This window comes from Balaenoptera acutorostrata, chromosome 18 (assembly GCF_949987535.1).
Source record: "Balaenoptera acutorostrata chromosome 18, mBalAcu1.1, whole genome shotgun sequence".
NCBI classification, from domain to species: domain Eukaryota; kingdom Metazoa; phylum Chordata; class Mammalia; order Artiodactyla; family Balaenopteridae; genus Balaenoptera; species Balaenoptera acutorostrata.
In genome coordinates this window covers 26,707,159-26,723,969 of record NC_080081.1, presented here as the reverse complement: position 1 = coordinate 26,723,969, position 16,811 = coordinate 26,707,159, and the positions used below count along the sequence as shown (strand labels likewise).

The window sequence follows — 16,811 nt, the reverse complement described above, 5'->3', positions numbered from 1 at the left end:
GAGAGTAGAACAAGAAAATGCACATGGCCCCTTGAGGTCAAGGCTCAGAATTAGCATACTATTCACTTCTATATATTACATTTAGGTCACAAAGCTAGCCCACATTCAAGGAATAAGGAGATAGACTCCTCTTAATGGGAGAAGTTGTAAAGTGGTGAAGAATTGGACCATTAATGCAATAAATCTACCACCAAACGCTGAATTCCAAGGTCTGAATACTTCATCCCTAAGCTACTGTGTAGCTATGGGTTGATCTAGATGATGCTGAACTAGGATATCCAGGCCAGACTGGCCTAAGGAAATGAGATTTGATTGCACATTATTCTCAGTACAGAGTAGATAAACAGGTACCTCTTTTAGATTTCCAATAGTAATAGATAATAACCAGAGATTTATGTTTATACTATCATGAATATGAGAATGACATGGACTGAATGCTTGTGTTTCTCCCACATTCTAAGAATTGGTATGGAGAAAATGAAGTGAATGTTGCAATACCTAAAAATGTGGAAGCAACTTTGAAATTAAGAACAGGTGTTGCCCACCTCGCATCTCTGGCTCCACTCTTGAGCTCCGGGGCCACACGCCTGACTGCCCCAGGTAAGGCTCTGGCAGGCCAGGTGCCATCTCTGGAGTGTGCAGGTGACAAACGTTGGTTGTGTCTGTACTGCTGTCTCTGCAGGAGCACAGAGTGCACAAGCTGTGGGGACATGGCTGCCTCAACCAAAATTTCCAAGGATGCAGGTCAGAGCCACTGGGCACTGGATCTCACCCCAAAATTGTGGACAAAGACCTTAGTTTTGGGGGAAGGTCCAAGCAGAGAGCCAGGATGGGTCTTTTCAGCCAAGCTGTGGGGACATGGCTGCCCAGAGTCTTGGCGACCAGTCTTTGCCTGGCAGAACTGCAGGGGCAGGACCCTTGGCCCAGTGGACCTGGAGGGCAGATTATTGGGCCAAAGAGAATTGTTCTTGAGCCTTAAGATCTAATGGAACTTGCTCCACTGGATTTTGGGCTTGCTTGGTACAGTCACTCATTTCTTATTTCCTAATATTCCCTTTTGGAATGGGAATGCCTGTCCTATGCCTGTTCTACCATTGTGTTTTGGAAGCAGGTAACTTGTTTGATTTCCCAGGTTCACTGCGAGAGCAATTTGCCTCAAGATGAATCATATCTTGAGTCTTACCCATCTGATTTAGATGATGTTTAGATAAGACTTTGGACATAGATTTTTTAAGTTAATGCTGGAATGATTTAAGACTTTTGGGGCTATTAAGATGGAATGACTATATCGCACATGCATGAATTTGGTGGGGTGGGGAGGGGTCAGTGGCAGAATGCTATGAACTGAATGTTTGTGTCCTCCCCAAATTTATATGTTGAAACCTAACTCTCAATGTGACTGACATGTTTACAGGTGGGGTCTTTGGGAGGTGATTAGGTCATGAAGGTGGAGCTCTCATGAATGGGATTAGTGACCTTATGAAACAGACTCCAGAGAGCTTCCTTATTTCTTTCACCACTTGAGGACACAGCAAAAAGATGGAACCAGCTTCTATGAACCAAGAAGGTGGCTTTCACGAGACTCCGAATCTGCTGGTGCTTTTTTTTTTTTTTTTTTTTTTTTTTAATTTTTTTTTTCTATTTATTTATTTATCTATCCATTCATGGCTGTGTTGGATCCTCGTTTCCGTGCGAGGGTTTTCTCTAGTTGTGGCAAGCGGGGGCCACTCTTCATCGCGGTGCGCGGGCCTCTCACTGTCGCGGCCTCTCTTGTTGCGGAGCACAGGCTCCAGACGCGCAGGCTCAGCAATTGTGGCTCACGGGCCCAGCCGCTCCGCAGCATGTGGGATCCTCCCAGACCAGGGCTCGAACCCGTGTCCCCTGCATTGGCAGGCAGACTCTCAACCACTGCGCCACCAGGGAAGCCCCTGCTGGTGCTTTTATTTTTGACTTCCCAGTCCCCAGAAACATGAAAAAGAAATATTTGTTGTTTATAAGCGACCTAGTCTAAGGTATTTTGTTACAGCAGCTTGAACTAAGAAAGAGTAATAGATATTTATTAAAAGTATTTAAAATTGAGCATCATGAACATACGTTGATCTTTTCAAATGGTCTTGTTAAAAGGAAAAGAAATTGAAAATTGGACTTTCAGGGAAGAGGATCTTCTGGAATGTATAATTATATTACTTTCAAGTAGTGCTTTCTAATCACCACCCTGGTCAGAAATGCTTTATGTCCTCCGTTGTATTGGTAAAGATGACCAATATCAATCATTTTCAAAAGGTTTTTATTGGGATTGTAATGTCAGTCTTTTGAGAGATTAATTTTTTGAAAGTATTTATGGATATCTTTTGTGCACTAAACAGTATTAGGCACCGAGTTTATAAAGTGAGAAGACAGGGAGGGGACCTCTCAGTGACACAAATCAACAAAATGCTGGTTATTTCCATCGGATATGCTGTTTTCCACTCCTCTCCACTTCTGTGAACCTGTACTGTCTCCCTGTTAGCATATAGAATATAATCTCATCATAACATGTATAGTGTATAATCTCATCCAGCTCAAGGGCATGTGACCCAGAACAGGCCAATTAATGCCTTTTCCATGTTCTTTTCCAATTGGAGCTAGACAGCAAGGTCCCTTGTCACCTTGTCAGGACCAGTTAGGATTCAGACCCAGAATTTTCAGTGTGTGATCTCTGCCTCACAGAGAGAGCTGTCTGCAGAAGGAGAGAATGGAACCTATGCTCAAAATGAAGCAGAGATGAGAATGCTGGGAAGGAATGTCTTGACAAACTTTGAGTTTCTGGATCCAAATGATGTTGAGACCAGCCCCACCTCTTGCTTTTGTTTTGTTTGGTTACACCAGCCAAAGAATTTCCCTTTTTCAATGAAGACAGTTTGAGTTGACTTTCTTTTGCTGCAAACTAAAAGGTCTTGACCAATCATGGGAGCTAACGTTCAGTGTCATATTTATTACCGTAGAATGAAAGAAAGAATATCACCTCCTAATGGGACAAGGTCTAGCAGAATGTATGATGATGATGATGGTGATAAGAAAAAGAATAAGAAAGAGCAGGAAAAAGAGGAGGAAAAGGAGGAAGAAAACATTAATAAAAATCTAGCTGACATCTATTGATTTTCTAATTTTTATTAGGCTTTGTACTAAATATGTTACTTGTATTAGCTCATTTAATCTTACAATAACCCTATGAGATGTGTGCTATTTTTATCTCAAGTTTATAGATGATAACATTGACAAAGATGTTAAGTAGTCTTCTCAAAGTCACATGACTAAGAGAGTCAGAGAGATAGAGGCAGAGTCAATATCCACTTTAGTAGGCTCTCAAGTGATATTTGGTGATGGAAAGAAAGAATGAAAGATACATGAACATAAATAATTATACTGCAATGTGATAGAGGTTTAATCTTTAAAACATTACTATAAAGAAGATACTATTATTAACCTCATTTCATCCACATGGAAATTGAGGTTTAGAGAGTGTAGTGGGTCTTCCTCGGCCATCGCTTAGCTAGAAAGTGGTGGAGCTGGGACTATACCCAAGCTGACTTTAAAGTACCCTTGGATATTTTTGTATAAGGTGAGATCCTAAGTAGGAGACCACCTTTATTTTATTTTATATTTTTACGTCTTTATTGGAGTATAACTGTTTTACAATGTTGAGTTAGTTTCTGCTGCATAACAAAGTGAATCAGCTATACATATACATATATCCCCATATCCCCTCCCTCTTGCGTCTCCCTCCCTCCCACCCTCCCTATCCCACCCCTCTAGGTGGACACAAAGCACCGAGCTTATCTCCCTGTGCTATGCAGCTGCTTCCCACTAGCTATCTATTTGACATTTGGTAGTGTATATATGTCAATGCCACTCTCTCACCGCATCCCAGCTTACCCTTCCCACATTCTCCATGTCAAGTCCATTCTCTATGCCTGCATCTTTATTCCTGTCCTGCCACTAAGTTCATCAGAACCATTTTTTTTTAGATTCCATATATGTGTTAGCATACGGTATTTGTTTTTCTCTTTCTGACTTACTTCACTCTGGATGACAGACTCTAGGTCCATCCACCTCACTACAAATAACTCAATTTCATTCCTTTTTATAGCTGAGTAATATTCCATTGTATATATGGGCCACATCCACCTTTAAATGAGACTTTAAAACATTTTGGTGCTTTATCCATTTTTGGATCTTTCTTCCTACAATTTTCCTGTAACTATTTCTTTAAGTTTTGTGTTGTTAACATACTTATATATTACATCCTTTTCAGATGTATTATTTCTATCTTTTTGCAGGATCTTCATTAAAATCAGAGCATTCAAACACAATAATAGACAGTCCTTCTCATTTTAAACCAAATCTCATACACATTTCCACAAAAACCTTTTGAAAATTATTGTTGTTGGTCACCTTTACCAATACAATGAGGGCATAAGGCATTTTGACCAGTGTGATGATTAGAAAGCGCTACTTGAAACAAATATAATTATACATTCCAGAAGGTGCTCTTCCCCAAAAGTCCATGTGCATCTTTCAATTTCAAGTAAATAAATCTATGTAGCAAAGAAGGCAATCTAAAAATGAAGTCCATCCCCCAGCTATTTATTCATCTGATTTGCTAGCTGCTACTTCTTTCACTGAGTCATATATTTTCTTATTACATTTATGTGGATAAATGGTCAAGAACATATCTCTGTGGATGGCATATTTTAGCTATACAGTTTTCAGTTCTTCCTTAGCTTAGGTACTGTTCTGTGCTAACTTCACATCAGTTCATTAAGTTCTTTGGTGAATTCTAACATTGCAGTACTCTTTGAATACAAAAAGTGGTTGTCTTTAGCCAATATTTCATTTCTAATACAATATGTAAACAATCTTCATTTTTGGCTTTTGAACAGTGCTGTTACAAATTGCAGCTTGTATTTCTGATTCTTTTCCCCAAATAAATCTTTGAAAATAAATCAGTGTGCTATTTCCCAAACTTACATCATACAACCCTGACATTTGAAAAGTTTCAACAATGTGTCTTGGAAATATTTCCATGTCTATTTAGTCAAAGTTTCATAACTTAATCCCTATATGGGCAATTTCTGACTTCTTTGCATCTTTTCCTGATTATAACTCTACCAAAAAAGCTTTTAAGAGTCTCTGGCCTGTTTTTTTTTATATCAAATAAGAGAAAGAAGCAAACATGCTCTCACACGTAAAAATGTAAATACACTCTAGAATACTTTGATCATTGTCTGCCTAAGGATCTTTCTTCTTCTCTTCAGGGTCTTCTGGGAAGTTGTTGGATATCAGATAACACCAGATAGAGCTTTATCTTCCTCTTTTTCATGACTGCATTTCCCTCCTTTCCCTATTAAGCATTAAATCCTCTACTTTCAGGAATTTCTAATTCTCCCTCTTTTCAAATCTATAATTGGTATAATTTGGGAATGCTGGTTTTTGCTCTCTTTTGACTCCGTTCCATGTTTTGCTCCTCTTACCTTTCTTCATCCAGATCTTTAGTGCCAACGTTTTTTCCTGATTTGCCTACTTATGCCCACTCTTCTGTCATTACTGTAGGGGCTTTCTCGTTCATTCCTTCCTTGGTATTTTTCTACAGAATCATCATAGCATAGATTTGAAATACAAAGTAATTATTATTCTCATATTAGGCATTATTTGTAAAGAAACTGAAGGACAGTGACCTGAGTATGTCACCGAAAATGAATGACAGACCTAGGTTCAGAGGTTAGAGTTCAGACCCAGGTTCAGAGGTTAGAGTTCAGACCCAGGTTCAGAGGTTAGAGTTCAGGCTCAACTCTTAGTCCAAGGCTATCCCATCTAGACTGCTGTTTCTCATTTTAGGAGAGTGTGAACATGACATTTTGAGCCCCAATTTTAATTTATTTTACCTTTATATAAATTCACAACGGTAACCTCCAACCTCATATTTAGTAAGATGTTAAATTTCTTTTTCAGGGCTTCCCATTTTAAGTAGCGTTTCCCACAGGATGCTTATCTGAAGGCCAAAAAAAAAAAAAAAAAGTGATGTGCACTGGATCAGACCTGCTTGACTCAGCAAATTTCTGCAAATTAGACAGATGATGTGCATAACCTCAAAGTATCTTTTTTAAGAAGTAGCATACCACAACCGATTATTAGTCCTCAGACGTACAATCATCCTAGGCATCAAATTGCTTCCAATTTGATGCATTTTATCCTTTCACTGATCAGACTGTTCTCTTTTTTTTTTTCTGGAAAAAAATAAATTCTGGAAAGATTTCTTCTGATGCTGAAGAAATCTTGAAGGCTTATCATTGGACTTTGATGGAATTAGAAGCCCCTGATTTGTTCAGAAAACCTCAGACAAGTTTAAAAATAGTACATATTTAGTTAGTAAAACTAACCGAGGAAAAGAGCATATGGTTATATTAGTTAGTGGGTTCTATGAATAGCATTCACGTATAACTCTTTTTCATTTAACAAGGAGTTGTAATTTCTGTACCTGCAGACACATGCTGAACCAGGCTTATTTTGAGCAGTATGTTTCCCCTTTTGTAGAATATAGTGTCACATGAAACCATGGGGGAAAAAAACAGAATCGATTTATAATTTCAATCAGCTAATTCTTTAACATATTCCTGATGTTTGATTTCCAAAAAGTTGTTAAGCTGTCTGGACAGAATACAATTATTGATCACCTATATTTTGGGGGTTGACTTTCTTGTTTTAACCAAAAAAAAATGTGATTCTCCCTTTTCCCTTGAGCCATTGCAAGAAAGGTACCATTGCAAGTGTAAAAGAGGACCTTTTTCAAATTAATTTTTGCTCTTTATTTGACTATACTCAAATTGACATGTAATTTGTGTGAGGCTGTGAAATTGTGGACATTGGAAAAAACTTTCCTGCATTACTGAAAGAAATCCAGGTGGCTGGCTTCTCCCTGTCTCAGAGCCCTTTCAGCACCATTAACCCCTTTTTCCTTTTCTGAGGTATTTCAGTACCAGCGTACCTCATTTGGTTCAAGTACAAAAATTAAATGGCCTTTTTAGCTAATCTAGCTAAACGTTCTAGCTAATCACTCAGCAACTAATTTTTCTATGATCTTGGCAAAAATTTCAAGTAAGAGAATCATACATTCTAGGTCATTCTTGTGGTCCCATGTTTCTAGCATAGATGAATAGCAGCGGACTTTTTCAAAGGACAGATCTGGGTTTAAATCCCATTTCCAGTACTTACAAATTAGGTAGCTTTAGGCAAGTGTGGTGGTTAATTTTATGTCAACTTAACTGGGTCATGGGGCACCCATATATTTGGTTAAATACTATTCTGGATGTTTCTGGGAGAGTGTTTTTGGATGAGTTTTACATTCAATTTAATAGACTGAGTAAAGCAGATTGCCTTCTCTAGTGTGGGTGGGCCTCATCCAATCAGTTGAAGGCATGAATAGAACAAAAAGGCTGACCTTCCCCTGAATAAGAAGGAATTTCTCCTGCCTGATTACCTTAGAGCTGAGACTTTTTTTTTTTTTTCTGCTTTCAGACTTGAATAGAAACATTGGCTCTTCCTGGATCTCCAACCTGCCAGCCTTTGAACTAGAACTATACTGTTGGCTCTCTTGGGTCTCCAGCTGACTGACTATAGATCTTGGGACTCGTCAGCCTGCATAATCATGTGAGCTAATTCCTTATAATAAATCTCCTTCCATATATAATTTATATAGGATATATATATCCTATTGGCTCTGTTTCTCTGGAGAACTCTGACTAATATAGCAGGTTACTCATTCTTTTGCAATGAGTGATTTCATCACATGTGAAATAGGGATAATAACACCCATTTTACAAGGTTGTTGTAAGGTTTCTGAGATCAGGAGGGCAAAGCATGTTGCACAAAATAGGTGTTTATAAAACAGTAACTGTTGTTATTATAATGATTATTTTTCAGAGCACAGATTCTTTCTAATCTTAAAAAATACAGTTATAGTTAGTCCAATTTTTTTCTTCTTTCTAACTTTTTCTTCCACTTGCAGTTAACTTCCTTTTGATTTCTGACTCAGTGCTGTTTATGTTCTGATGCCATCTCTTTCAAAATTCCTTGTTGAATTTTTTTCTTATAAAATTCTTTAACTCAGCAAAGCAGCCCATGATCCATTGGTAATACTCTTTTTTTAAAATAATTAATTAATTAATTATTTTTGGCTGCATTGGGTCTTCGTTGCTGTGCATGGGCTTTCTCTAGTTTCGGTGAGCAGGGGCTACTTTAGTTGCAGTGCGCGGGCTTCTCATTGCGGTGGCTTCTCTTGTCGCGGAGCACGGGCTCTAGGCGTGCAGACTTCAGTAGTTGTGGCACGGGGGCTCAGTAGTTGTGGCTTGCGGGCTCTGGAGCGCAGGCTCAGTAGTTGTGTTTCATGGGCTTAGTTGCTCTGCAGCATGTAGCATCTTCCCGGACCAGGGCTTGAACCGGTGTCCCCTGCATTGGCAGGCGGATTCTTAACCACTGTGCCACCAGGGAAGCTCCCATTGGTAATACTTTTGATTCTCACTTTCTGGCTCCCCAGTCTCCAACTGCTTTTGACCCTATCACTTAAGATTGAGGCATCTGGCTTTACCTCTGGGTGACACACATTCCTTAGGCCTGGACAGCAAAAGAAGATGTCGTGAGAATGTGGGCCTTTCACGCTTAAAGTCAGGGTCTAGGAGTGTAGTTGGAAGAGGTATTGGGATGGGGGACTTGGGGTCAGATGAATCATGTCAGATACTCAATGTAGTGTTTCCTCTACAAATCCTTCTGAGGTGTGCTCTTTTTCTCCCTGATTTTTCCTTTTTTCCCAGTCCCTGACCACTACTCCCTTAACCCTCCAGATACACATACGCTATTTTCTATTCTACCACCTTTCTCTGACTTGCCTTGCTCTGTGTGTATGTGCAGCAATATTGCCCTTACGAGTGGTGTTTGGGTAAGTACCCCTCTTCTTTCATTTCCTTGACTCTAAAGTGGTGCTAGTAACACTTACTCCTGGGATTTGGGGGAAAATTAAATCACACAATGTACACAAACTGTCTTGTATCCTGCCTAGGACACAGTAAGTATACCATAAATTGTAATCAATGCTGTTATGTGACTCAGTTAGAATAGGTTATGAGTTCCAGTGTGAGGATACAGAGGGGGCGATTAGGCCAGAAAGATGGAGGGCAATGCAACCTTATCAAATTAATGTGGGCAAAAAACTATAGTTGAAGTTACTTTTGTATGTTAAAAATGTGTATTGTCTAAGTATATACATATTAGTAGCATATATTATATATTTTAATATATATCAATCTATATCTATATTAGTATATATATTAGTATGTATTATTAGTAATATATTAGTGGTAGTATATATAGATAAACAGTATATATTTTTATATATACTTTAAGTATATTATATATATATTAAATATTATATACTCACTATACTTTAAGTATATTATATATACTTAAAGACCAAACCAAGGTCAAAGATTAAACTGGCCAAATAGAGGCAGCAGGAGAGAAGAAGTACTGGAGATGGTTTGTAAGGACCCAGAAAGTCTAGAAGGAAGCAGAGAGGATTGTAGTCCAGGAATGACAGGAGTATATAACACGGGAAAAGTCCTAAAAGATGACAGGCTGGCAAGCTTGCAAAAAGACTAGATTTTAAATGTTCTCACCACACAAAATCTTTTATGTGACATGACAGAGGTGTTAACTAATGCCATGGTGGTAATCATTGCAAAATATAAATGTATCAACTCAACACATTGTACACCTTAAATATACCAATGTTATATGTCAATTATATCTCAATTAAAAAAAGAAATCGCTACAGCCAGAGTGGGAAGGACCACGGATGCTCAGGCATCGACTACTTGCCCTCTCCTGTGGTGGCAGCACCCACTTAACGAGGATGGATATGGCTGAATGTTATGTGTGGGGACCAACCAGCTTTTTCTGGATCACACAGCCAGCCAGAGAATTAGAATTTGATCCCAGCACTTCCGAACACCAGCTGCTCTGCAGAGCGAGCTTTTCACCACATCCCACATTCCTCTAACACATGTTTTCTGAGAAATCTTCAGGAAAGAGCAGATACTTGAGCTAGCTTTTGAAAGGCATTCTCAACAAAGGGCCCTGAATGGGAGAGCATGGCAAGTTTAGAGAAGTTAGAGCAGAGAGTGTTTGAGTATAGGCACAAAGCAGACGTGAAAATGGAGCAGGAGCTTTAAAAAAAAGTACAATTTGAGGTCCCTGAGCTAAGTGGAAATGTTACTCGGGAGTCCTGGAGTTACTGAGGAGATCATTAGAAGATGTGAAGCAGGAGTGACATGATGAGATTTGTGTTTGAACATGTAATGAATGAACTGGAAGGGAATTCAGCTGGAAACTAGTAGATCAATTAAGAAATATTTTAATAAATGATAAGAAATGTCAAGAAGTTCAATGTAGGAAATGTTTGTGATGTTGGAGAGCAGGGGATAACTCTGATAGATATTAAGCACGTTCAGTGTAGGTAAGTGAGGGAGAGGGAGGAGTCAATAAATGAGATAATACAGGAGGAGTGACTTCTGCTACCAAGAGATTCTCCAGTTGGCTTGAGGGCCCTGCTTTATCAGGAGAGTTTTGGCAGGTAATGTGCACCTTGCCAGAACTTAGGCTACTACAGAGATTTCTAGGAGGAATCCATTCATGGCATTCCTACCTTGTGAAGTACAGGGATACACTCAGATCTTATTTAATAGTGAGAGTAGGTTACCTTTGAATTGCACCTTCTCTGAATCACTGTCACATATAGAGTGTGGTTGAGCCCTAAAGCATATTTGGTTCAAATTTATAGTTATACAACAGGTATTTTTTTTCTGATACTGAATATGAGGGCTTGAAAATATGATGTTAAATAAACAGACCATTCCAGCATATTGTGGCATGTCTATAAGTACCTGTTCAGTTTATGGATTCTGTATATACTCTTTAAAAAAACAGCTCCATCTGCCATGATACACCCAGGACAGCTAGTTATTTTTGTAGGTGTTGAAATGGATATATATTTAGCTTTGTCTTTGTATGTGTCTATGATTAAATGCTATTGAGTATTAACAAATAAAACCCTTTATGACTTTTTTCCTAAAATCTAATGCAGCATGATATAGAACTTAATACCCCTAATTGCAAACTAACAAGAGCTGCTTTTACAATTACTTCAATGTTTGTATGGTTATGACTCATGAACAAATTACTTTCATGGCTGGGTTGTGTTTATACAAGGCAGGGTGTGAATTTTAAAAATGGATCAACAAGATGGGACAGATTTAGGTGTGGACATATTTATGTAACATGTTTAAATATGGGCATAGAGAAGCAGAAAAACAAATACCTCTTTTGGCATGTTCAGTAGTTAAAGAAGATTTTGTGCACTATTGTATTAATAAACATTTATGGAGATTGAATGAAAATTGGCATCAGGTAGAGTTCTGGCAAAAAGCCCTTTAGCAGAGTCAGTTGAAAGCTAGTGACACGTTAAATCCTTAAGAAAATATGGAATAATGCCACTTGCAAATCCTTCACTTACAACAGATGGAATGCAAGCTCATTCCAAATGGCAGACTACTCAACAGTGGCAAATGAAATTAAACCAATAATGGTAGTATGAATCTGTGAAAAAAGGAAGTAGACATACAACCCAAGAAATTCAAATGGAATATTACTACTGTGTTTCACATCTAGTAATACACCTCACTCACAGGTAATGTTCTAATCTACTTGCGTGATTGTTAGTCATACTGTTTGTCCTGTTCTATGCTGATAGGCCCTTTTGCAAATACAGCCCAGGTATTGTTACGCATTTAACCCAAGTCTGAGTCTGTATCCCTCAGATTTTAAGAACAGACACTATGCCCAATGCAGTCCTTATATACAGTAGTCTCTCTGAAGGGCTGACAAGGTCTGAAATAACTCTCCCCAGAACAAGGGTTAAAAACCTGAATCTTCTCTATGGTTCTGAAAACATTCCATATTTCTCCTAACCAGCTCTGCCCACGGGTAATGCCAGCCTGCTTATAGGCAATCTCTGAGCAAGTTCAGAATTGTGCAGTAAATAGTACACTATGCATTACCATTTATACTACAGCTAAATTGGTCTTATTAAGAGATTAACTATAGGACAAAAGAAAACTCCTAGAGGCTTAAGAATTCTCTTTAAAAATGTATCCTTGGGCTTCCCTGGTGGCGCAGTGGTTGAGAATCTGCCTGCCAATGCAGGGGACACGGGTTTGAGCCCTGGTCTGGGAAGATCCCACATGCCGCGGAGCAACTGGGCCCGTGAGCCACAACTACTGAGCCTGTGCGTCTGGAGCCTGTGCTCTGCAACAAGAGAGGCCCGCGCACCGCGATGAAGAGTGGCCCCCGCTTGCCACAACTAGAGAAAGCCCTCGCACAGAAACGAAGACCCAACACAGCCAAAAATAAATAAAGAAATAATTTAAAAAAAAAAAAAGAAAAAAAGAAAAAAAAAATGTATCCTTAAGGAGGAGCCTAGAAAAAAGAATTATCATCCAGCTAACAAGATATTTAGGAGGCAGTGTTGGGGGTAGACACTGTATAACAAAGGGGCTCAGACATACTACATAGATGTGCATCCTAGTAAGTGTTCCATGTATACATATAATTATTTACATGGGCTAAATCAAATAGACGCCTGCATCATATTCCACTTTTACTTTCTTTCTTGAGATTTTCTGTTACTAATAATTAGGAGACTACATCACATTGTTTGTCACAGGCTCAAATCTTGATTCAGGATTTCTGGGATTTCAACTCTAGGTAGATAATCAGCGGCATCTTTGGGGAACTTTTATAGAGAACAGCTTCTTCTTCCCCGGAAATACTTGGCAAAAGTTGTGATTTAATATTCTTGCCCTGAGCTTAGTGGCATTCTCTGATCTTCCCATCATTCTTGCTCATTTCCCAGAGACAATGATACTTCCCTACTTCCTTTGGCTACCTTCTCTCTAGAGGGTAGCTAATATCCATGCTCTTAGGTACAGAATCACAAGCTTTTTTCAAGGGCTAATTTATTGCAGTAGAGTTTCTCGGAATCCTTGGAGACTGTCTAGAAGGTATACATTTTCCTGATGACTGCAGAATACTATCCAAATGATCTCTTAAAATATCTTCACAGGCACTGCACTGCAAAGCTATTCAGACTGGAAGTGTCAAAACTCTGGTACCCATACGTAGTAAGAATCCTGATGGATTTTTCATATGTCCCTGCCATAAATCTGTGAGGGGTTATGGACTTTATCTTCTTTCTCTCTTATGTCCACATTATCCAGTCCTGTTCATTCCACCTATTTAGCAATCTCTTGAATCTTCTCTTTATCCCAAGCACCTGTACCATAGCTGAGCCACCTGCTGTAAAAATCTCCTCTTTTATTTCCCCACATGTACCCCTAATCCCTTCTGACCATTCTTCATACAATAGCCGAGGTAACTTTATAATAGTACAGACCTTATTATATTCTTTTCCTAGTTTAAACCCTCCCAGTGACTCCTGATTGTTCTTAAAATAAATCCGAATCCTTAATGTGGTGTCTAAGGCCCTATCTGGTCTGAGACCTGTCTACCGCAAAGGCCTCATCTTTTGTAAGGCTCTCTCTTGAGCTGTGATCTCTGGCCATCTCCCGAGATTTCCCTCCTGTCTGCCTCAGGACCTTTACACATGCTCTTCCCTCTTTTGGAAGTACTTTTCTGCACCCTCCATCCACTCCTTTATTCAGCTAACTCCTACTAGTTCTTCACTTTTTAACTTAAATATCCTTTCTTCAGGGAATCCTTCATTGACTCCGGTTCACGCCTTCTGAATAGGTAAGGTCACTAATTATACACTCTCAGCACAATGAACTTCATTAACCAATTGTCACTGACATTAATTGTTTTATGCTTATTTTCTGCTTTAGACTTTAAGCTCCAAATGAGCATAGACTATATCTTGTTCTTGTTTATAACATTTACACCACTGTTTTCCCTATGCCTAGCTTGGAGCATTGCAACCAGTAGGTGCTCAATATATATTTATCTGTCACTTGCTAAGTGTCTCTGGAAGTGCATGCATAGCCTTTGGTTCAATAAGGTAAACTTGAACAACAACTCTAATAGTTTCTGATTATACTATTAAGACTTTGGAGCATATAAAACATCCAATTTTTCTCTTATTTTTTGGTTTGGACAAAACTGCTCATGTTAATAGCTTGTCCCTGGGAAATTATGTCTTTTTCTTTTAATCTCATGTGATGCCTGTACAATATGTAGATGAATGTTTGGTGAGTTCTTAATAAATGCTTAAGAAGGCTTTCCACTGCCCTAATTCTTTGTCTTCTTTAGCATCTCTAGTGATTTAGCTGTTTCGTTTGGTTGTTCTCTTGGTTTAATGTTAACCACTGAATTCTAGGAACCTGGTACAAGTGTCCTAAAGATCTGGACTGGAGGATACTTTAAATGACACATCACCATGTTCTACTCACAACTATTCCCCTTTCCCTCTGGACCATTTGTCCTCTTCTATAGGGTGATTTACTTCTCAAGCTGCTACATTGTCTAGAAGGGTATTGGTGACCATGCTCATCAAGTCAAAAGCTGCCTTTCAGACCCAAAGTATCTAGTCATTCTTCCTGCCACAGAGCTCACTAGGTCCCATGCAATTAAAATTCAGAATTGAATTGTCTTTAATATGTTATCCAAATTAACTATGAGTGATAAAAATAGACACAGATGGAAAACCATGTTTGTAGTTTTTTCTTATCTAGGGTGAAAGTATTACCTACTTACTAAATGGCAATGTTTTTATAACCTCTCTTTGGGTTTGGAATATATGTAATTTTTAAAACCGTGTCATATAGTCTGAAAGGGCATCTGTTTATGATGGAAGAAAAAACCACAGGAATCACATCTTCTCTTACACCTGAGTTAAGTAATATTTACTACCTGTATGTGATTATACAGATAGCAAGATACTCATGTTTGGACCCACATACCAGACTGGATTTTTATAAACAGTTACCGCTAACTGAATTGCTCCTGTGTTTCCTTCTGGACTGTATGATACAGCAGAAATTCAGGAATATGTTTTGCTTCTCTTTTCTTCTTATCATATTTCAGAGGTTTCAAATTAACAAAGGTGAATAATGAGAATAATTTCTTTATGTATTAGCATATATGTCCTAATTTAGAATGATATAAAGATAAACACATTTTATGATTTTTTTATTCTAGATTTCATTTAATTTTCAGCCTCTAAACCTATGAATGTTGAAAACTGTGCTTGGGCATAGATTTTGTGCCTCTTCATGAAAAAAGGTGATCTTTGGGCGAAGTCCAATAATGACTTATTTCTCTGGCTTACACCTAAAACATTTTCCTTCAGTTATTTATTTTATTTTTAATTTAATTCTTCAAGGCATACATAAATATGTTCTCATTGCACAAGATGTAAACAATACAGATAAAGTAAAAGTCCCTCTTGGTAACCCCATGTCAATCTCCTAATCCCATTCCCTTTCCCAACAGTGACCATGACTAAATGTTCGATATGTGTGTTTGTTAAACTTTAAAATTCATTTCATACATATATATATATATATGCTAATACATAGGTTAAATTTATCATAAAAATATATCATGACCTAAATCAAATTACTCTTTTGCTTAAAACTCTCCAGGGGCTTCTTATTTTACTTCATACCTTATTTTACCGTGTACCTCACCCTGGCCTCCACAGCCTTTCACGATCTGATCCTTGCTTGCTTCTCTAACTCATTTCCTACACTATCCCATTTCTTTACCAAGGTCCAAAAACATTGGATCATTCCATCTCTTTAATACATTCTGTCTTGTTAATACCCTGCATGTTCCTCCCTTACAGTATGTTCCTGAGCACTTTTCTTTACCTGGAAGAGTCCACACCCAACATTTACATGGCTAGTACTGCCTCATCATTCAAATCTCGGCTCAAATACCGTTTCCTAAGAGAAGTCTTTTCTCAGAGGCTATTCTGGTCATTTTGTCTCCTGCTAGGTACTCTTGAGCTAACTATTCCATTTAAGTATTCACAGCACTTACTACTACTACTCAGAATTTTATAATGGAGACAAACAAAACAAACCGTGATTGTTATGTGCTTTCTGTACTAGAATACAAGCTTCATGAGGGCAGGGTCTTTGGCTTGTTCATCTATTTATATCTCCTGCACCTACAATGGCACTTGACACATAATAACTGATTGTTGAGCAATGAGGACTAGAAAGCAAAGAAAGTCCTGTCACGTCATGATTCGTACCATGATGGAGGTGCAAGTTCTATTTATAGTTGTGGGTAACAAATAAGTTACTTAACTTCTTTTGAGTATTCTCATGTTTACAATACTTATGATGATAATAGAATCTGCTTTGTCAAGTTGTTGTCAGACTATTAACTGGGATAATGCGAGCAAAGTGACCGGCCTTGTATCTGGCATATAGTATGTGCTCAGTGGTCGTTAAAAGGGGAGTGACAGGGGACATATATATATGTATAACTGATTCACTTTGTTATAAAGCAGAAACTAACACACCACTGTAAAGCAATTATACTCCAATAAAGATGTGAGAAAAAAAAAGAATAAAATGAGGTATTTAATTCTATTTTTTTTTTTTTAAAAAAAAGGGGAGTGATGTTAGCATCATGGCCAAAAAATATGTCCCTCTTTTGTGCCCCACCCCCAACCCCAGCAACAATTTGGCATCTAT

The 16,811-nt window shown here is 38.3% G+C and overlaps 1 long non-coding RNA gene across 2 annotated transcripts in view; it reads left to right on the top strand.

Moving 5' to 3' along the window:
- Nucleotides 1-16,811, top strand: part of LOC103012424 (uncharacterized) — a 121,754-nt gene that overhangs the window by 92,400 nt on the left and 12,543 nt on the right. For both annotated transcript variants that reach the window (XR_009005924.1, XR_003623772.2), the window contains exon 3: nucleotides 7,555-7,686. This is a non-coding gene — a long non-coding RNA (uncharacterized LOC103012424). The remainder of the gene's footprint in view (nucleotides 1-7,554; nucleotides 7,687-16,811) is intronic.